This window comes from Oncorhynchus masou, chromosome 15 (genome assembly GCF_036934945.1).
Source record: "Oncorhynchus masou masou isolate Uvic2021 chromosome 15, UVic_Omas_1.1, whole genome shotgun sequence".
NCBI lineage: Eukaryota > Metazoa > Chordata > Actinopteri > Salmoniformes > Salmonidae > Oncorhynchus > Oncorhynchus masou.
Window position 1 is genome coordinate 67,519,316 of NC_088226.1, and position 15,625 is coordinate 67,534,940.

The following is a 15,625-nucleotide window of genomic DNA, read 5'->3' on the forward strand; positions in this document are numbered from 1 at the left end:
TATATTTTTTTATACATTTGCAAAAATGTCTAAAAACCTGTTTTTGCTTTGTCATTATGGAGTATTGTGTGTAAACCAATTGAAATCCATTTTAGAATAAGGCTGTAACGTAACAAAATGTGGAAAGAGTCAAGGGGTCCGAATGCTTTCCGAATGCACTGTATTTCAAATCAAATCAAATCACTGTATTTAAGGTGTCCAACATTCAAACCTGTCCTTATAAGGCAATAATGCAGAACTACAAATTGTCTATGGTTTTTACTTGCTAGGTTTGACCAGCAATTATATATTTGTTCCCACATTGCTTTCTTTATATATATTTTTTACATTTGCTGAAGAGTGATACAGACAGAGAGAGACAGAGAGGGAGAGAGAGAGACACACACATGATCATTCTCCCAACTCCAGAAGGTGACAGATTGTGACACTGGTTTCTCTTGTTACTCTCAGGGGCATTGGCCTACTTCCAGGCTTGGCTTGGATCAACCAAGTACGCCTCCCCACCTGCAACAGACCGTGTGTGTGTGTGTGTGTGTGTGTGTGTGTGTGTGTGTGTGTGTGTGTGTGTGTGTGTGTGTGTGTGTGTGTGTGTGTGTGTGTGTGTGTGTGTGTGTATTTTCTATACATCTGAGGTAACCTACTCCAACAAAAACACCAAAACGAACACACATTACAGTTGCTAGATAAGCATCCTCACTCCCAGAGCTCAAATTCATTCATTTCCCCCCATCATTATTATTGTTAATTATCAGTTGCTGCACAGTATGCCCGGAGCTATAATTGAAAATTCCTTTTCATCCTGGAGAGAAGTCCTTATGAATGAAACTCCAGTACTGCGATAAGAGTCCAAATGGAAATGGCTGCGACCTTGTAGTGTCCTTCAGTGTGGATGAGTAGTGTGGGTGACCAGTGTGGGTGACCAGTGTGGGTGACCAGTGTGGGTGACCAGTGTGGGTGACATGGGTGAGCAGTGTGAGCAGTGTGGGTGACCAGCGGTGTGGGTCAGTGTGGGTGAACAGTGACTTTCAGTGTGGGTAAGCAGTGTGGGTAAGCAGTGTGGGTGGGCAGTGTGTGTGAGCAGTGGGTGAGCAGTGTGGGTGGCGGTGTGGGAGCAGTGTGGGTGGGCAGCGGTGTGGGTGAGCGGTGTGGGTGAGCTGTGTGGGTGAGCGGTGTGGGTGAGCGGTGTGGGTGAGCGGTGTGGGTGAGCGGTGTGGGTGAGCGGTGTGGGTGAGCGGTGTGGGTGAGCGGTGTGGGTGAGCGGTGTGGGTGAGCGGTGTGGGTGAGCGGTGTGGGTGAGTACTTCAGTGTGGGTGAGCGGTGTGGGTGAGCAGTGTGGGTGAGCAGTGTGGGTGAGCGGTGTGGGTGAGCGGTGTGGGTGAGCGGTGTGGGTGGGTGGGTGAGCGGTGTGGGTGAGCAGTGTGGGCAGTGTGTGTGAGCGGTGTGGGTGAGCAGTGTGGGTAAGCAGTGTGGGCGAGCGGTGTGGGCGAGCGGTGTGGGCGAGCGGTGTGGGCGAGCGGTGTGGGTGAGCGGGCGAGCGGTGTGGGGGCGAGCGTGTGTGGGTGGGAGCTGTGTGGGTGAGCGGTGTGGGTGAGCGGTGTGGGTGAGCGGTGTGGGTGAGCTGAGCGGTGTGTGGGTGGGTGAGCGGTGTGTGTGGGTGAGCGGTGTGGGTGAGCGGTGTGGTGAGCGGTGTGGGTGAGCGGTGTGGGTGAGCGGTGTGGGTGAGCAGCGGTGTGGGTGGCGGTGTGGGTGAGCGGGTGGGTGAGCGGTGGGTGAGCGGTGTGGTGTGGGTGAGCGGTGTGGGTGAGCAGTGTGGGTGAGCGGTGTGGGTGAGCGGTGTGGGTGAGCGGTGTACAATATGCATGGAAACATGGAGACGGTGCTTGACACTGAATGGGTAGTGCAGGTAGAGAGGGGTGATCTGGATACCTACTGTTAAACTGATCCAAGATCAGTCATTCTCCCTGTTTAGAACGTCTACTGTTGTTAACTGTTACTAAACCTGATCCAAGATCAGTGATTATCCCAGGTGTTAATCCGTATTCCTCTCCTCTCCTTGTCATTCTCCTCATCTCCCTCGTTTCTGACTCTTCTCTTTTTGCCTCTCTCTGTTTTGTTCCTCTGTTCATTCTCTCTCTAGTAACTCTATCTTGTGTAGTAAGTATTGTATCTTCATCTGTGATGTAGTGTGTGTGGTCATGTGTTTGTGTGTAATGGACACTTCCTCATTAATCTGGTGGCTCCATGTCCACCTCTCTGAGGGCTCCTTGTCCACCTCTCTGAGGGCTTCTTGTCCACCTCTCTGAGGGCTCCTTGTCCACCTCTCTGATGGGGCTCCTTGTCCACCTCTCTGAGGGCTCCTTGTCCACCTCTCTGAGGGCTCCTTGTCCACCTCTCTGAGGGCTCCTTGTCCACCTCTCTGAGGGCTCCTTGTCCACCTCTCTGAGGGCTCCTTGTCCACCTCTCTGAGGGCTCCTTGTCCACCTCTCTGATGGGGCTCCTTGTCCACCTCTCTGATGGGGCTCCTTGTCCACCTCTCTGATGGGGCTCCTTGTCCACCTCTCTGATGGGGCTCCTTGTCCATCTCTCTGAGGGCTCCTTGTCCACCTCTCTGAGGGCTCCTTGTCCACCTCTCTGAGGGCTCCATGTCCACCTCTCTGAGGGCTCCATGTCCACCTCTCTGAGGGCTCCTTGTCCACCTCTCTGAGGGCTCCTTGTCCACCTCTCTGAGGGCTCTTGTCCATGGGGCTCCTTGTCCACCTCTCTGATGGGGCTCCTTGTCCACCTCTCTGATGGGGCTCCTTGTCCACCTCTCTGAGGGCTCCTTGTCCACCTCTCTGAGGGCTCCCTGTCCACCTCTCTGAGGGCTCCTTGTCCACCACTCTGATGGGGCTCCTTGTCCACCTCTCTGAGGGCTCCTTGTCCACCTCTCTGATGGGGCTCCTTGTCCACCTCTCTGATGGGGCTCCTTGTCCACCTCTCTGAGGGCTCCTTGTCCACCTCTCTGAGGGCTCCTTGTCCACCTCTCTGATGGGGCTCCTTGTCCACCTCTCTGAGGGCTCCTTGTCCACCTCTCTGAGGGCTACTTGTCCACCTCTCTGAGGGCTCCTTGTCCACCTCTCTGAGGGCTACTTGTCCACCTCTCTGAGGGCTCCTTGTCCACCTCTCTGAGGGCTCCTTGTCCACCTCTCTGAGGGCTCCTTGTCCACCTCTCTGAGGGCTTCTTGTCCACCTCTCTGAGGGCTACTTGTCCACCTCTCTGATGGGGCTCCTTGTCCACCTCTCTGATGGGGCTCCTTGTCCACCTCTCTGAGGGCTTCTTGTCCAAACTCTCTGAGGGCTCCTTGTCCACCGCTCTGATGGGGCTCCTTGTCCAACTCTCTGATGGGGCTCCTTGTCCAACTCTCTGATGGGGCTCATTGTCCGCCTCTCTGAGGGCTCATTGTCCACCTCTCTGAGGGCTCATTGTCCGCCTCTCTGATGGGGCTCATTGTCCGCCTCTTTGAGGGCTCCTTGTCCACCTCTCTGAGGGCTACTTGTCCACCTCTCTGATGGGGCTCCTTGTCCACCTCTCTGATGGGGCTCCTTGTCCACCTCTCTGAGGGTCCTTGTCCACCTCTCTGATGGGGCTCCTTGTCCACCTCTCTGATGGGGCTCTTGTCCACCTCTCTGATGGGGCTCCTTGTCCACCTCTCTGAGGGCTACTTGTCCACCTTTCTGATGGGGCTCCTTGTCCACCTCTCTGATGGGGCTCCTTGTCCACCTCTCTGATGGGGCTCCTTGTCCACCTCTCTGATGGGGCTCCTTGTCCACCTCTCTGTCCACCTCTCTGAGGGCTCCTTGTCCACCTCTCTGAGGGCTCCTTGTCCACCTCTCTGATGGGGCTCCTTGTCCACCTCTCTGATGGGGCTCCTTGTCCACCTCTCTGAGGGCTACTTGTCCACCTCTCTGATGGGGCTCCTTGTCCACCTCTCTGATGGGGCTCCTTGTCCACCTCTCTGATGGGGCTCCTTGTCCACCTCTCTGATGGGGCTCCTTGTCCACCTCTCTGATGGGGCTCCTTGTCCACCTCTCTGAGGGCTCCTTGTCCACCTCTCTGAGGGCTCCTTGTCCACTCTCTCTGAGGGCTCCTTGTCCACCTCTCTGAGGGCTCCTTGTCCACCTCTCTGATGGGGCTCCTTGTCCACCTCTCTGATGGGGCTCCTTGTCCACCTCTCTGATGGGGCTCCTTGTCCACCTCTCTGATGGGGCTCCTTGTCCACCTCTCTGAGGGCTCCTTGTCCACCTCTCTGATGGGGCTCCTTGTCCACCTCTCTGAGGGCTCCTTGTCCACCTCTCTGAGGGCTCCTTGTCCACCTCTCTGATGGGGCTCCTTGTCCAACTCTCTGATGGGGCTCCTTGTCCACCTCTCTGAGGGCTACTTGTCCACCCTCTGATGGGGCTCCTTGTCCACCTCTCTGAGGGCTCCTTGTCCACCTCTGAGGGCTACTTGTCCACCTCTCTGATGGGGCTCCTTGTCCACCTCTCTGATGGGGCTCCTTGTCCACCTCTGAGGGCTCCTTGTCCACCTCTCTGATGGGGCTCCTTGTCCACTCTCTGATGGGGCTCCTTGTCCACCTCTCTGATGGGGCTCCTTGTCCACCTCTGAGGGCTCCTTGTCCACCTTTCTGATGGGGCTCCTTGCCCACCTCTCTGAGGGCTCCTTGTCCACCTCTCTGAGGGCTCCTTGTCCATCTCTCTGATGGGGCTCCTTGTCCACCTCTCTGAGGGCTACTTGTCCACCTCTCTGATGGGGCTCCTTGTCCACCTCTCTGAGGGCTCCTTGTCCACCTCTCTGAGGGCTTGTCCCTCTTGTCCACCTCTCTGATGGGGCTCCTTGTCCACCTCTCTGAGGGCTCCTTGTCCACCTCTCTGATGGGGCTCCTTGTCCACCTCTCTGATGGGGCTCCTTGTCCACCTCTCTGATGGGGCTCCTTGTCCACCTCTCTGAGGGCTCCTTGTCCACCTCTCTGAGGGCTCCTTGTCCACCTCTCTGAGGGCTCCTTGTCCACCTCTCTGATGGGGCTCCTTGTCCACCTCTCTGAGGGCTCCTTGTCCACCTCTCTGATGGGGCTCCTTGTCCATCTCTCTGAGGGTCTTGTCCACCTCTCTGGGGCTCCTTGTCCACCTCTCTGATGGGGCTCCTTGTCCACCTCTCTGATGGGGCTCCTTGTCCACCTCTCTGATGGGGCTCCTTGTCCACCTCTCTGATGGGGCTCCTTGTCCACCTCTCTGAGGGCTCCTTGTCCACCTCTCTGAGGGCTCCTTGTCCACCTCTCTGATGGGGGCCTTGTCCACCTCTTGTCTGATGGGGCTCCTTGTCCACCTCTCTGATGGGGCTCCTTGTCCACTTCTCTCTGAGGGCTCCTTGTCCACCTCTCTGATGGGGCTCCTTGTCCACCTCTCTGAGGGCTCCTTGTCCACCTCTCTGATGGGGCTCCTTGTCCACCTCTCTGATGGGGCTCCTTGTCCACCTCTCTGATGGGGCTCCTTGTCCACCTCTCTGAGGGCTCCTTGTCCACTCTCTGAGGGCTCCTTGTCCACCTCTCTGATGGGGCTCCTTGTCCACCTCTCTGATGGGGCTCCTTGTCCACCTCTCTGAGGGCTCCTTGTCCACCTCTCTGATGGGGCTCCTTGTCCACCTCTCTGATGGGGCTCCTTGTCCACCTCTCTGATGGGGCTCCTTGTCCACCTCTCTGAGGGCTCCTTGTCCACCTCTCTGATGGGGCTCCTTGTCCACCTCTCTGAGGGCTACTTGTCCACCTCTCTGATGGGGCTCCTTGTCCACCTCTCTGAGGGCTCTTGTCCACCTCTCTGATGGGGCTCCTTGTCCACCTCTCTGATGGGGCTCCTTGTCCACCTCTCTGATGGGGCTCCTTGTCCACCTCTCTGATGGGGCTCCTTGTCCACTTGTCCACCTCTCTGATGGGGCTCCTTGTCCACCTCTCTGATGGGGCTCCTTGTCCACCTCTCTGAGGGCTTCTTGTCCACCTCTCTGATGGGGCTCCTTGTCCACCTCTCTGAGGGCTCCTTGTCCACCTCTCTGATGGGGCTCCTTGTCCACCTCTCTGATGGGGCTCCTTGTCCACCACTCTGAGGACTCCTTGTCCACTCTCATGGGGCTACTTGTCCACCTCTCTGATGGGGCTCCTTGTCCACCTCTCTGAGGGCTCCTTGTCCACCTCTCTGATGGGGCTCCTTGTCCACCTCTCTGAGGGCTTCTTGTCCACCTCTTGTCCACCTCTGATGGGGCTCCTTGTCCACCTCTCTGATGGGGCTCCTTGTCCACCTCTCTGATGGGGCTCCTTGTCCACCTCTCTGATGGGGCTCCTTGTCCACCTCTCTGAGGGCTCCTTGTCCACCTCTCTGATGGGGCTCCTTGTCCACCTCTCTGAGGGCTCCTTGTCCACCTCTCTGATGGGGCTCCTTGTCCACCTCTCTGATGGGGCTCCTTGTCCACCTCTCTGATGGGGCTCCTTGTCCACCTCTCTGATGGGGCTCCTTGTCCACCTCTCTGAGGGCTCCTTGTCCACCTCTCTGATGGGGCTCCTTGTCCACCTCTCCTTCTTGTCCACCTCTCTGAGGGCTACTTGTCCACCTCTCTGAGGGCTCCTTGTCCACCTCTCTGATGGGGCTCCTTGTCCACCTCTCTGATGGGGCTCCTTGTCCACCTCTCTGAGGGCTCCTTGTCCACCTCTCTGAGGGCTCCTTGTCCACCTCTCTGATGGGTCCTAGTCCACCTCTCTGATGGGGCTCCTTGTCCACCTCTCTGATGGGGCTCCTTGTCCATCTCTCTGAGGGCTCCTTGTCCACCTCTTCTGATGGGGCTCCTTGTCCACCTCTCTGAGGGCTCCTTGTCCACCTCTCTGATGGGGCTCCTTGTCCACCTCTCTGAGGGCTCCTTGCTCTGAGGGCTCCTTGTCCACCTCTCTGATGGGGCTCCTTGTCCACCTCTCTGATGGGGCTCCTTGTCCACCTCTCTGATGGGGCTCCTTGTCCACCTCTCTGAGGGCTCCTTGTCCACCTCTCTGATGGGGCTCCTTGTCCACCTCTCTGAGGGCTCCTTGTCCACCTCTCTGAGGGCTCCTTGTCCACCTCTCTGATGGGGCTCCTTGTCCACCTCTCTGAGGGCTCCTTGTCCACCTCTCTGAGGGCTCCTTGTCCACCTCTCTGATGGGGCTCCTTGTCCACCTCTCTGATGGGGCTCCTTGTCCACCTCTCTGAGGGCTCCTTGTCCACCTCTCTGAGGGCTCCTTGTCCACCTCTCTGAGGGCTCCTTGTCCACCTCTCTGAGGGCTCCTTGTCCACCTCTCTGAGGGCTCCTTGTCCACCTCTCTGAGGGCTCCTTGTCCACCTCTCTGAGGGCTCCTTGTCCACCTCTCACCTTGTCCACCCTTGTCCACCTCTCTGATGGGGCTCCTTGTCCACCTCTCTGAGGGCTCCTTGTCCACCTCTCTGAGGGCTCCTGTCCACCTCTCTGATGGGGCTCCTTGTCCACCTCTCTGAGGGCTCCTTGTCCACCTCTCTGAGGGGCTCTCCTTGTCCACCTCTCTGATGGGGCTCCTTGTCCACCTCTCTGATGGGGCTCCTTGTCCACCTCTCTGATGGGGCTCCTTGTCCACCTCTCTGAGGGCTCTGTCCATCTCTCTGAGGGCTCCTTGTCCACCTCTCTGATGGGGCTCCTTGTCCACCCTCTGATGGCTACTTGTCCACTTCTCTGATGGGGCTCCTTGTCCACCTCTCTGATGGGGCTCCTTGTCCACCTCTCTGAGGGCTTCTTGTCCACCTCTCTGAGGGCTACTTGTCCACCTCTCTGATGGGGCTCCTTGTCCACCTCTCTGATGGGGCTCCTTGTCCACCTCTCTGATGGGGCTCCTTGTCCACCTCTCTGATGGGGCTCCTTGTCCACCTCTCTGATGGGGCTCCTTGTCCACCTCTCTGATGGGGCTCCTTGTCCACCTCTCTGAGGGCTACTTGTCCACCTCTCTGAGGGCTCCTTGTCCACCTCTCTGAGGGCTACTTGTCCACCTCTCTGATGGGGCTCCTTGTCCACCTCTCTGATGGGGCTCCTTGTCCACCTCTCTGATGGGGCTCCTTGTCCACCTCTCTGATGGGGCTCCTTGTCCACCTCTCTGATGGGGCTCCTTGTCCACCTCTCTGATGGGGCTCCTTGTCCACCTCTCTGAGGGCTACTTGTCCACCTCTCTGATGGGGCTCCTTGTCCACCTCTCTGATGGGGCTCCTTGTCCACATCTCTGAGGGCTTCTTGTCCACCTCTCTGATGGGGCTCCTTGTCCATCTCTCTGATGGGGCTCCTTGTCCACCTCTCTGAGGGCTCCTTGTCCACCTCTCTGATGGGGCTCCTTGTCCACCACTCTGAGGGACTCCTTGTCCACCTCTCTGATGGGGCTCCTTGTCCACCTCTCTGATGGGGCTCCTTGTCCACCTCTCTGAGGGCTCCTTGTCCACCTCTCTGAGGGCTCCTTGTCCACCTCTCTGAGGGCTTCTTGTCCACCTCTCTGAGGGCTACTTGTCCACCTCTCTGATGGGGCTCCTTGTCCACCTCTCTGATGGGGCTCCTTGTCCACCTCTCTGAGGGCTTCTTGTCCACCTCTCTGATGGGGCTCCTTGTCCACCTCTCTGAGGGCTTCTTGTCCACCTCTCTGATGGGGCTCCTTGTCCACCTCTCTGAGGGCTCCTTGTCCACCTCTCTGAGGGCTACTTGTCCACCTCTCTGATGGGGCTCCTTGTCCACCTCTCTGATGGGGCTCCTTGTCCACCTCTCTGATGGGGCTCATTGTCCAACTCTCTGAGGGCTTCTTGTCCAACTCTCTGAGGGCTCCTTGTCCACCTCTCTGATGGGGCTTCTTGTCCACCTCTCTGAGGGCTACTTGTCCACCTCTCTGAGGGCTACTTGTCCACCTCTCTGATGGGGCTCCTTGTCCACCACTCTGATGGGGCTCCTTGTCCACCTCTCTGAGGGCTCCTTGTCCACCTCTCTGAGGGCTCCTTGTCCACCTCTCTGAGGCTCCTTGTCCACCTCTCTGATGGGGCTCCTTGTCCACCTCTCTGATGGGGCTCCTTGTCCATCTCCAGGGCTCCTCTCTGATGGGGTCCTTGTCCACCTCTCTGAGGGCCCTTGTCCACCTCTCTGATGGGGCTCCTTGTCCATCTCTGAGGGCTCCTTGTCCAAGTGCTCCACCACCTCTCTGATGGGGCTCCTTGTCCACCTCTCTGATGGGGCTCCTTGTCCACTCTCTGATGGGGCTCCTTGTCCACCTCTCTGAGGGCTCCTTGTCCACCTCTCTGATGGGGCTCCTTGTCCACCTCTCTGAGGGCTCCTTGTCCACCTCTCTGAGGGCTCCTTGTCCACCTCTCTGTAGGGCTCCTTGTCCACCTCTCTGACCAGGGCTCCTTGTCAGTTGGATTAATTGATGGTCACCTCTCTGAGGGCTCCTTGTCCACCTCTCTGATGGGGCTCCTTGTCCACCTCTTGATGGGGGTCCACCTAATCTGAGGGCTCCTTGTCCACCTCTCTGAGGGCTCCTTGTCCACCTCTCTAGGCTTTGGTGACCTCTCTGAGGGCTCCTTGTCCATTTTGTCCACCTCTCTGAGGGCTCCTTGTCCACCTCTCTGAGGGCTCCTTGTCCACCTCTCTGAAGGCTCCTTGTCCACCTCTCCGAGGGCTCCATGTCCACCTCTCTGAGGGCTTTTTGTTCTCTGATGGGGCTCCTTGTCCACCTCTCTGAGGGCTCCTTGTCCACCTCTCTGATGGGGCTCCTTGTCCACTTCTCTGAGGTCTCCTTGTCCACCTCTCTGAGGGCACCTTGTCCACCTCTCTGAGGGCTCCATTTCCACCTCTCTGATAGGGCTCCTTGTCCTCCAGCTCTCTGATGTCTTCCTCTCCCTTGCTGTCTATCTGCTCCATGTTGAAAGACATTGTAAGTGTTCACACACACCCGTTTATATGGTGACCAGTTGTGGTTCCACAATGTGAATCAATGGTCAATAACCAGTAGTCATTATGTATGTTATCATGTGTCATCCATGTCTTCTAGATGTTTATACTTTAAACACATTTTATTACTGTAGTTCTCCAAATCCTTACATAGTAGACAGACCAGTTTAACATCTATAGTTTTACCAAACGATTAAGTGATTAATCATTGAACTCAGTTGGATTAATTGATGGTCAAATGTATTTAAATAAAGAAGAAGAGAATCAAAGGAAAGTATTGTGCATTGGGAAAGGTAATTACTTTATATGAAAAGGTATTTATAGGTTTGGTGATAAAGTTGCTGTGTGATTTTGTGTGTTGTACTTTCAGTCAATTGAAAATATGCTTAAAACTTCTGAAAAAAAAATAAAAAATTATGATCTGTTTTTTAGTTTTGTTCTAAGAGTTGTGAAAGATGTCATCTAACCAGATTACAACCAACTGGTCTAACGTTACAAAAAGAGAAATATGTCTTTTACACGACGAGGTAAAGCATATTTTATGTGCTTTACATACAGTAACCAGAATACAATCTCACCACTGTTGCACCCAGTTGTTCCAGCTGGGCAGTAACTGTGTGCGTCTTGTGAATGAGCGGCAGTATGAGAGAGAGAGATGTGTCTTACAGCCACAGAATCACCGTGGAGTAATTATGCTGAAACAGGACCCATTTATCCCCCCCCCCCTCCCCCTCCCCCTGGTAGAAAATCACTGTGCAGTATTTAAATACCTTAGTCTGGGTCAATATGTCTACTCTGGCAGGGAGAGAGTGCGGTTTGAGAGAGGGAGAGAGAGGAGAGGGATGCAGAAAGAGAGAGAGAGAGAGGGGGGGTGCAGAGAGGGATGCAGAGACAGAGATGATAGGGAGAGAGTGGGGGTGCAGAGAGGGATGCAGAGAGAGAGAGAGAGGGGGGGTGCAGAGAGGGATGCAGAGAGAGAGAGAGAGGGGGGGTGCAGAGAGGGATGCAGAGAGAGAGAGAGGGGGGGTGCAGAGAGGGATGCAGAGAGAGAGAGAGAGGGGGGTGCAGAGAGGGATGCAGAGAGAGAGAGAGAGAGGGGGGGTGCAGAGAGGGATGCAGAGAGAGAGAGAGAGGGGGGGGGTGCAGAGAGGGATGCAGAGAGAGAGAGGGGGGGTGCAGAGAGGGATGCAGAGAGAGAGAGAGAGGGGGGTGCAGAGAGGGATGCAGAGAGAGAGAGAGAGGGGGGGTGCAGAGAGGGATGCAGAGAGAGAGAGAGAGAGGGGGGTGCAGAGAGGGATGCAGAGAGAGAGAGAGAGGGGGGGGTGCAGAGAGGGATGCAGAGAGAGAGAGAGGGGATGCAGAGAGGGATGCAGAGAGAGAGAGAGAGGGGGGGTGCAGAGAGGGTTGCAGAGAGAGAGAGAGAGGGGGGGGTGCAGAGAGGGATGCAGAGAGAGAGAGAGGGGGTGCAGAGGGATGCAGAGAGGGATGCAGAGAGAGAGAGAGAGAGAGGGGGGGGGGGGGTGCAGAGAGGGATGCAGAGAGAGAGAGAGAGAGAGAGGGAGGGGGGGGGTGCAGAGAGGGATGCAGAGAGAGAGAGAGGGGGGTGCAGAGAGGGATGCAGAGAGAGAGAGAGAGGGGGGGGGGGGGGGGGTGCAGAGAGGGATGCAGAGAGAGAGAGAGAGGGGGGGGTGCAGAGAGGGATGCAGAGATGAGAGAGAGGATAGGGAGAGGGGGATGCAGAGGGGGGGGCAGAGAGGGATGCAGAGAGAGAGAGGGGGGGTGCAGAGAGAGAGGATAGGGAGAGAGGGGGGTGCAGAGAGGGATGCAGAGAGAGAGAGGATAGGGAGAGAGGGGGGGGTGCAGAGAGGGATGCAGAGAGAGAGAGAGAGAGAGAGAGAGAGAGAGAGAGGGGGTGCAGAGAGGGATGCAGAGAGAGAGAGGGATAGGGAGAGGAGGGGGGGGGTGCAGAGAGGGATGCAGAGAGAGAGAGGATAGGGAGAGAGGGGGGGGTGCAGAGAGGGATGCAGAGAGAGAGAGAGAGAGAGGGGGTGCAGAGAGGGATGCAGAGAGAGAGAGAGGATAGGGAGAGAGGGGGTGCAGAGAGGGATGCAGAGAGAGAGAGGATAGGGAGGGGGGGGGGGTGCAGAGAGGGATGCAGAGAGAGAGAGAGAGAGAGAGGGGGGGGGGTGCAGAGAGGGATGCAGAGAGAGAGAGAGGATAGGGAGAGAGGGGGTGCAGAGAGGGATGCAGAGAGAGAGAGGATAGGGAGAGAGGGGGGTGCAGAGAGGGATGCAGAGAGAGAGAGAGAGAGAGAGAGAGGGGGGGGGGGTGCAGAGAGGGATGCAGAGAGAGAGAGAGGATAGGGAGAGAGGGGGGGTGCAGAGAGGGATGCAGAGAGAGAGAGAGAGAGAGAGAGGGGGGGGGTGCAGAGAGGGATTCAGAGAGAGAGAGAGAGAGAGAGGGGGGGTGCAGAGAGGGATGCAGAGAGAGAGAGAGAGAGAGAGAGAGAGGGGGTGCAGAGAGGGATGCAGAGAGAGAGAGGATAGGGAGAGAGGGGGGGGGTGCAGAGAGGGATGCAGAGAGAGAGAGAGGATAGGGAGAGGGGGGTGCAGAGAGGGATGCAGAGAGAGAGAGAGAGAGGGGGGGGTGCAGAGAGGGATGCAGAGAGAGAGAGGATAGGGAGAGGGGGGGTGCAGAGAGGGATGCAGAGAGAGAGAGAGAGAGGGAGAGAGGGGGGGTGCAGAGAGGGATGCAGAGAGAGAGAGAGGATAGGGAGAGAGGGGGGTGCAGAGAGGGATGCAGAGAGAGAGAGAGAGAGAGAGAGAGGGGGGGTGCAGAGAGGGATGCAGAGAGAGAGAGGATAGGGAGAGAGGGGGGGGGGGGTGCAGAGAGGGATGCAGAGAGAGAGAGAGAGAGAGAGAGGGGGTGCAGAGAGGGATGCAGAGAGAGAGAGAGGATAGGGAGAGGGGGGGTGCAGAGAGGGATGCAGAGAGAGAGAGAGAGAGAGAGGGGGGGTGCAGAGAGGGATGCAGAGAGAGAGAGAGAGGATAGGGAGAGAGGGGGTGCAGAGAGGGATGCAGAGAGAGAGAGAGAGAGAGAGAGAGAGAGAGAGAGAGAGAGAGGGGGATGCAGAGAGAGAGAGGATAGGGAGAGAGAGGGGGGTGCAGAGAGGGATGCAGAGAGAGAGAGGATAGGGAGAGGGGGGGTGCAGAGAGGGATGCAGAGAGAGAGAGAGAGAGAGAGAGAGGGGGGTGCAGAGAGGGATGCAGAGAGAGAGAGAGGATAGGGAGAGAGGGGGTGCAGAGAGGGATGCAGAGAGAGAGAGAGTGGGGGGGTGCAGAGAGGGATGCAGAGAGAGAGAGAGAGAGAGAGAGAGAGAGAGAGAGAGGGGGATGCAGAGAGAGAGAGGATAGGGAGAGAGGGGGGTGCAGAGAGGGATGCAGAGAGAGAGAGAGGATAGGGAGAGAGGGGGTGCAGAGAGGGATGCAGAGAGAGAGAGAGAGAGAGAGAGGGGGTGCAGAGAGGGATGCAGAGAGAGAGAGAGGATAGGGAGAGAGGGGGGGTGCAGAGAGGGATGCAGAGAGAGAGAGAGAGAGAGGGGGGTGCAGAGAGGGATGCAGAGAGAGAGAGGATAGGGAGAGAGGGGGTGCAGAGAGGGATGCAGAGAGAGAGAGAGAGAGAGAGGGGGGGTGCAGAGAGGGATGCAGAGAGAGAGAGAGAGAGAGAGGGGGGGGTGCAGAGAGGGATGCAGAGAGAGAGAGAGAGAGAGAGAGGGGGGTGCAGAGAGGGATGCAGAGAGAGAGAGAGAGAGAGAGGATAGGGAGAGAGGGGGGGTGCAGAGAGGGATGCAGAGAGAGAGAGAGAGAGAGGGGGTGCAGAGAGGGATGCAGAGAGAGAGAGAGGATAGGGAGAGAGGGGGGTGCAGGGAGGGATGCAGAGAGAGAGAGAGAGAGAGGGGGTGCAGAGAGGGATGCAGAGAGAGAGAGGATAGGGAGAGAGGGGGGGTGCAGAGAGGGATGCAGAGAGAGAGAGAGAGAGAGGGGGGGTGCAGAGAGGGATGCAGAGAGAGAGAGGATAGGGAGAGGGGGGGTGCAGAGAGGGATGCAGAGAGAGAGAGAGAGAGGGGGGGGGGTGCAGAGAGGGATGCAGAGAGAGAGAGAGAGAGAGGGGGGGGGGTGCAGAGCGGGATGCAGAGAGAGAGAGAGAGAGAGAGGGGGGTGCAGAGAGGGATGCAGAGAGAGAGAGAGAGAGAGGATAGGGAGAGAGGGGGGGGGTGCAGAGAGGGAGCAGAGAGAGAGAGAGAGGGGGGTGCAGAGAGGGATGCAGAGAGAGAGAGGATAGGGAGAGAGGGGGTGCAGAGAGGGATGCAGAGAGAGAGAGAGAGAGAGGGGGTGCAGAGAGGGATGCAGAGAGAGAGAGAGGATAGGGAGAGAGGGGGGTGCAGAGAGGGATGCAGAGAGAGAGAGAGAGAGAGGGGGGGTGCAGAGAGGGATGCAGAGAGAGAGAGAGGATAGGGAGAGAGGGGGTGCAGAGAGGGATGCAGAGAGAGAGAGAGAGAGAGAGGGGGGGTGCAGAGAGGGATGCAGAGAGAGAGAGGATAGGGAGAGAGGGGGGTGCAGAGAGGGATGCAGAGAGAGAGAGGATAGGGAGAGAGGGGGGTGCAGAGAGGGATGCAGAGAGAGAGAGAGAGAGAGGGGGGTGCAGAGAGGGATGCAGAGAGAGAGAGGATAGGGAGAGAGGGGGGGTGCAGAGAGGGATGCAGAGACAGAGATGATAGGGAGAGAGGGGGGGTGCAGAGAGGGATGCAGAGAGAGAGAGAGAGAGAGAGAGAGAGGGTGAGGGGATGCAGAGAGAGAGAGGATAGGTAGAGAGGGGGATTCTCTCACACACTATGGTTTTGCTTTCCTATTTATCCACGATAATGTAAGAAGATCAGTGGAGAGACCAGACCGGTCTAAGAGAGATCAACCTGAACCAACGGAGAACAGCACCAGTAATCAGTGATAGTTTGTTAGTATTTTTCATGTTTGGTTTGCTCTGGGAGAATCTGCCAAAGGCTTTCCTTATTCCCTCAGCTGCAAAACATGGCTGCCTTTGTGCATCAACTGCAAGAGATGGTGGTGTCCGCCCTCTATGGGCCATGCAAGGAATAGCATGATGTGCACTTTACCATAGACTTATGGTACAGTGGAATATGTTGAATGACTAAAGAGAGTTCCTTTTCACAGGATAGTTGACCTTAGATTATTATAAAGGTTGTGAAATATCATAATTCACAAGTTATTATTGTCCATAGCGTAATTACTGCAAAGCGGAATAACAAAAAAGTATGTTGATTGTGCAAAAATGACATATTTAACGGTGAACAACGAAATGAGTTTTGAAATGTTCAAAAGAGATGGTGGAGTGCACCCTCTATGGGCCATGCAAGGAATAGCATGATGTGCACTTTTTTTGAGTGAAAACCTCCTTCCATCATCAAGGGCATTTAAGATGAAACGTGGCTGGGTCTTTCGGCATGACAATGATCCCAAACACACCTCCCGGGCAACGAAGGAGTGGCTTCGTAAGAATCATTTCAAGGTCCTGGAGTGGCCTAGCCAGTCTCCAGATCTCAACCCCATAGAAAAT

General features: G+C 56.5%; 1 protein-coding gene and 1 pseudogene across 2 annotated transcripts in view; both read right to left on the minus strand.

Moving 5' to 3' along the window:
- The window catches only part of LOC135555200 (protein mono-ADP-ribosyltransferase PARP6-like), a 25,039-nt pseudogene extending 22,298 nt beyond the window's left edge, over positions 1-2,741 (minus strand).
- LOC135556712 (zinc finger protein 609-like) overlaps positions 1-15,625 on the minus strand; it is a 648,963-nt gene that overhangs the window by 62,213 nt on the left and 571,125 nt on the right. The gene's annotated exons all lie outside the window — the stretch shown is intronic.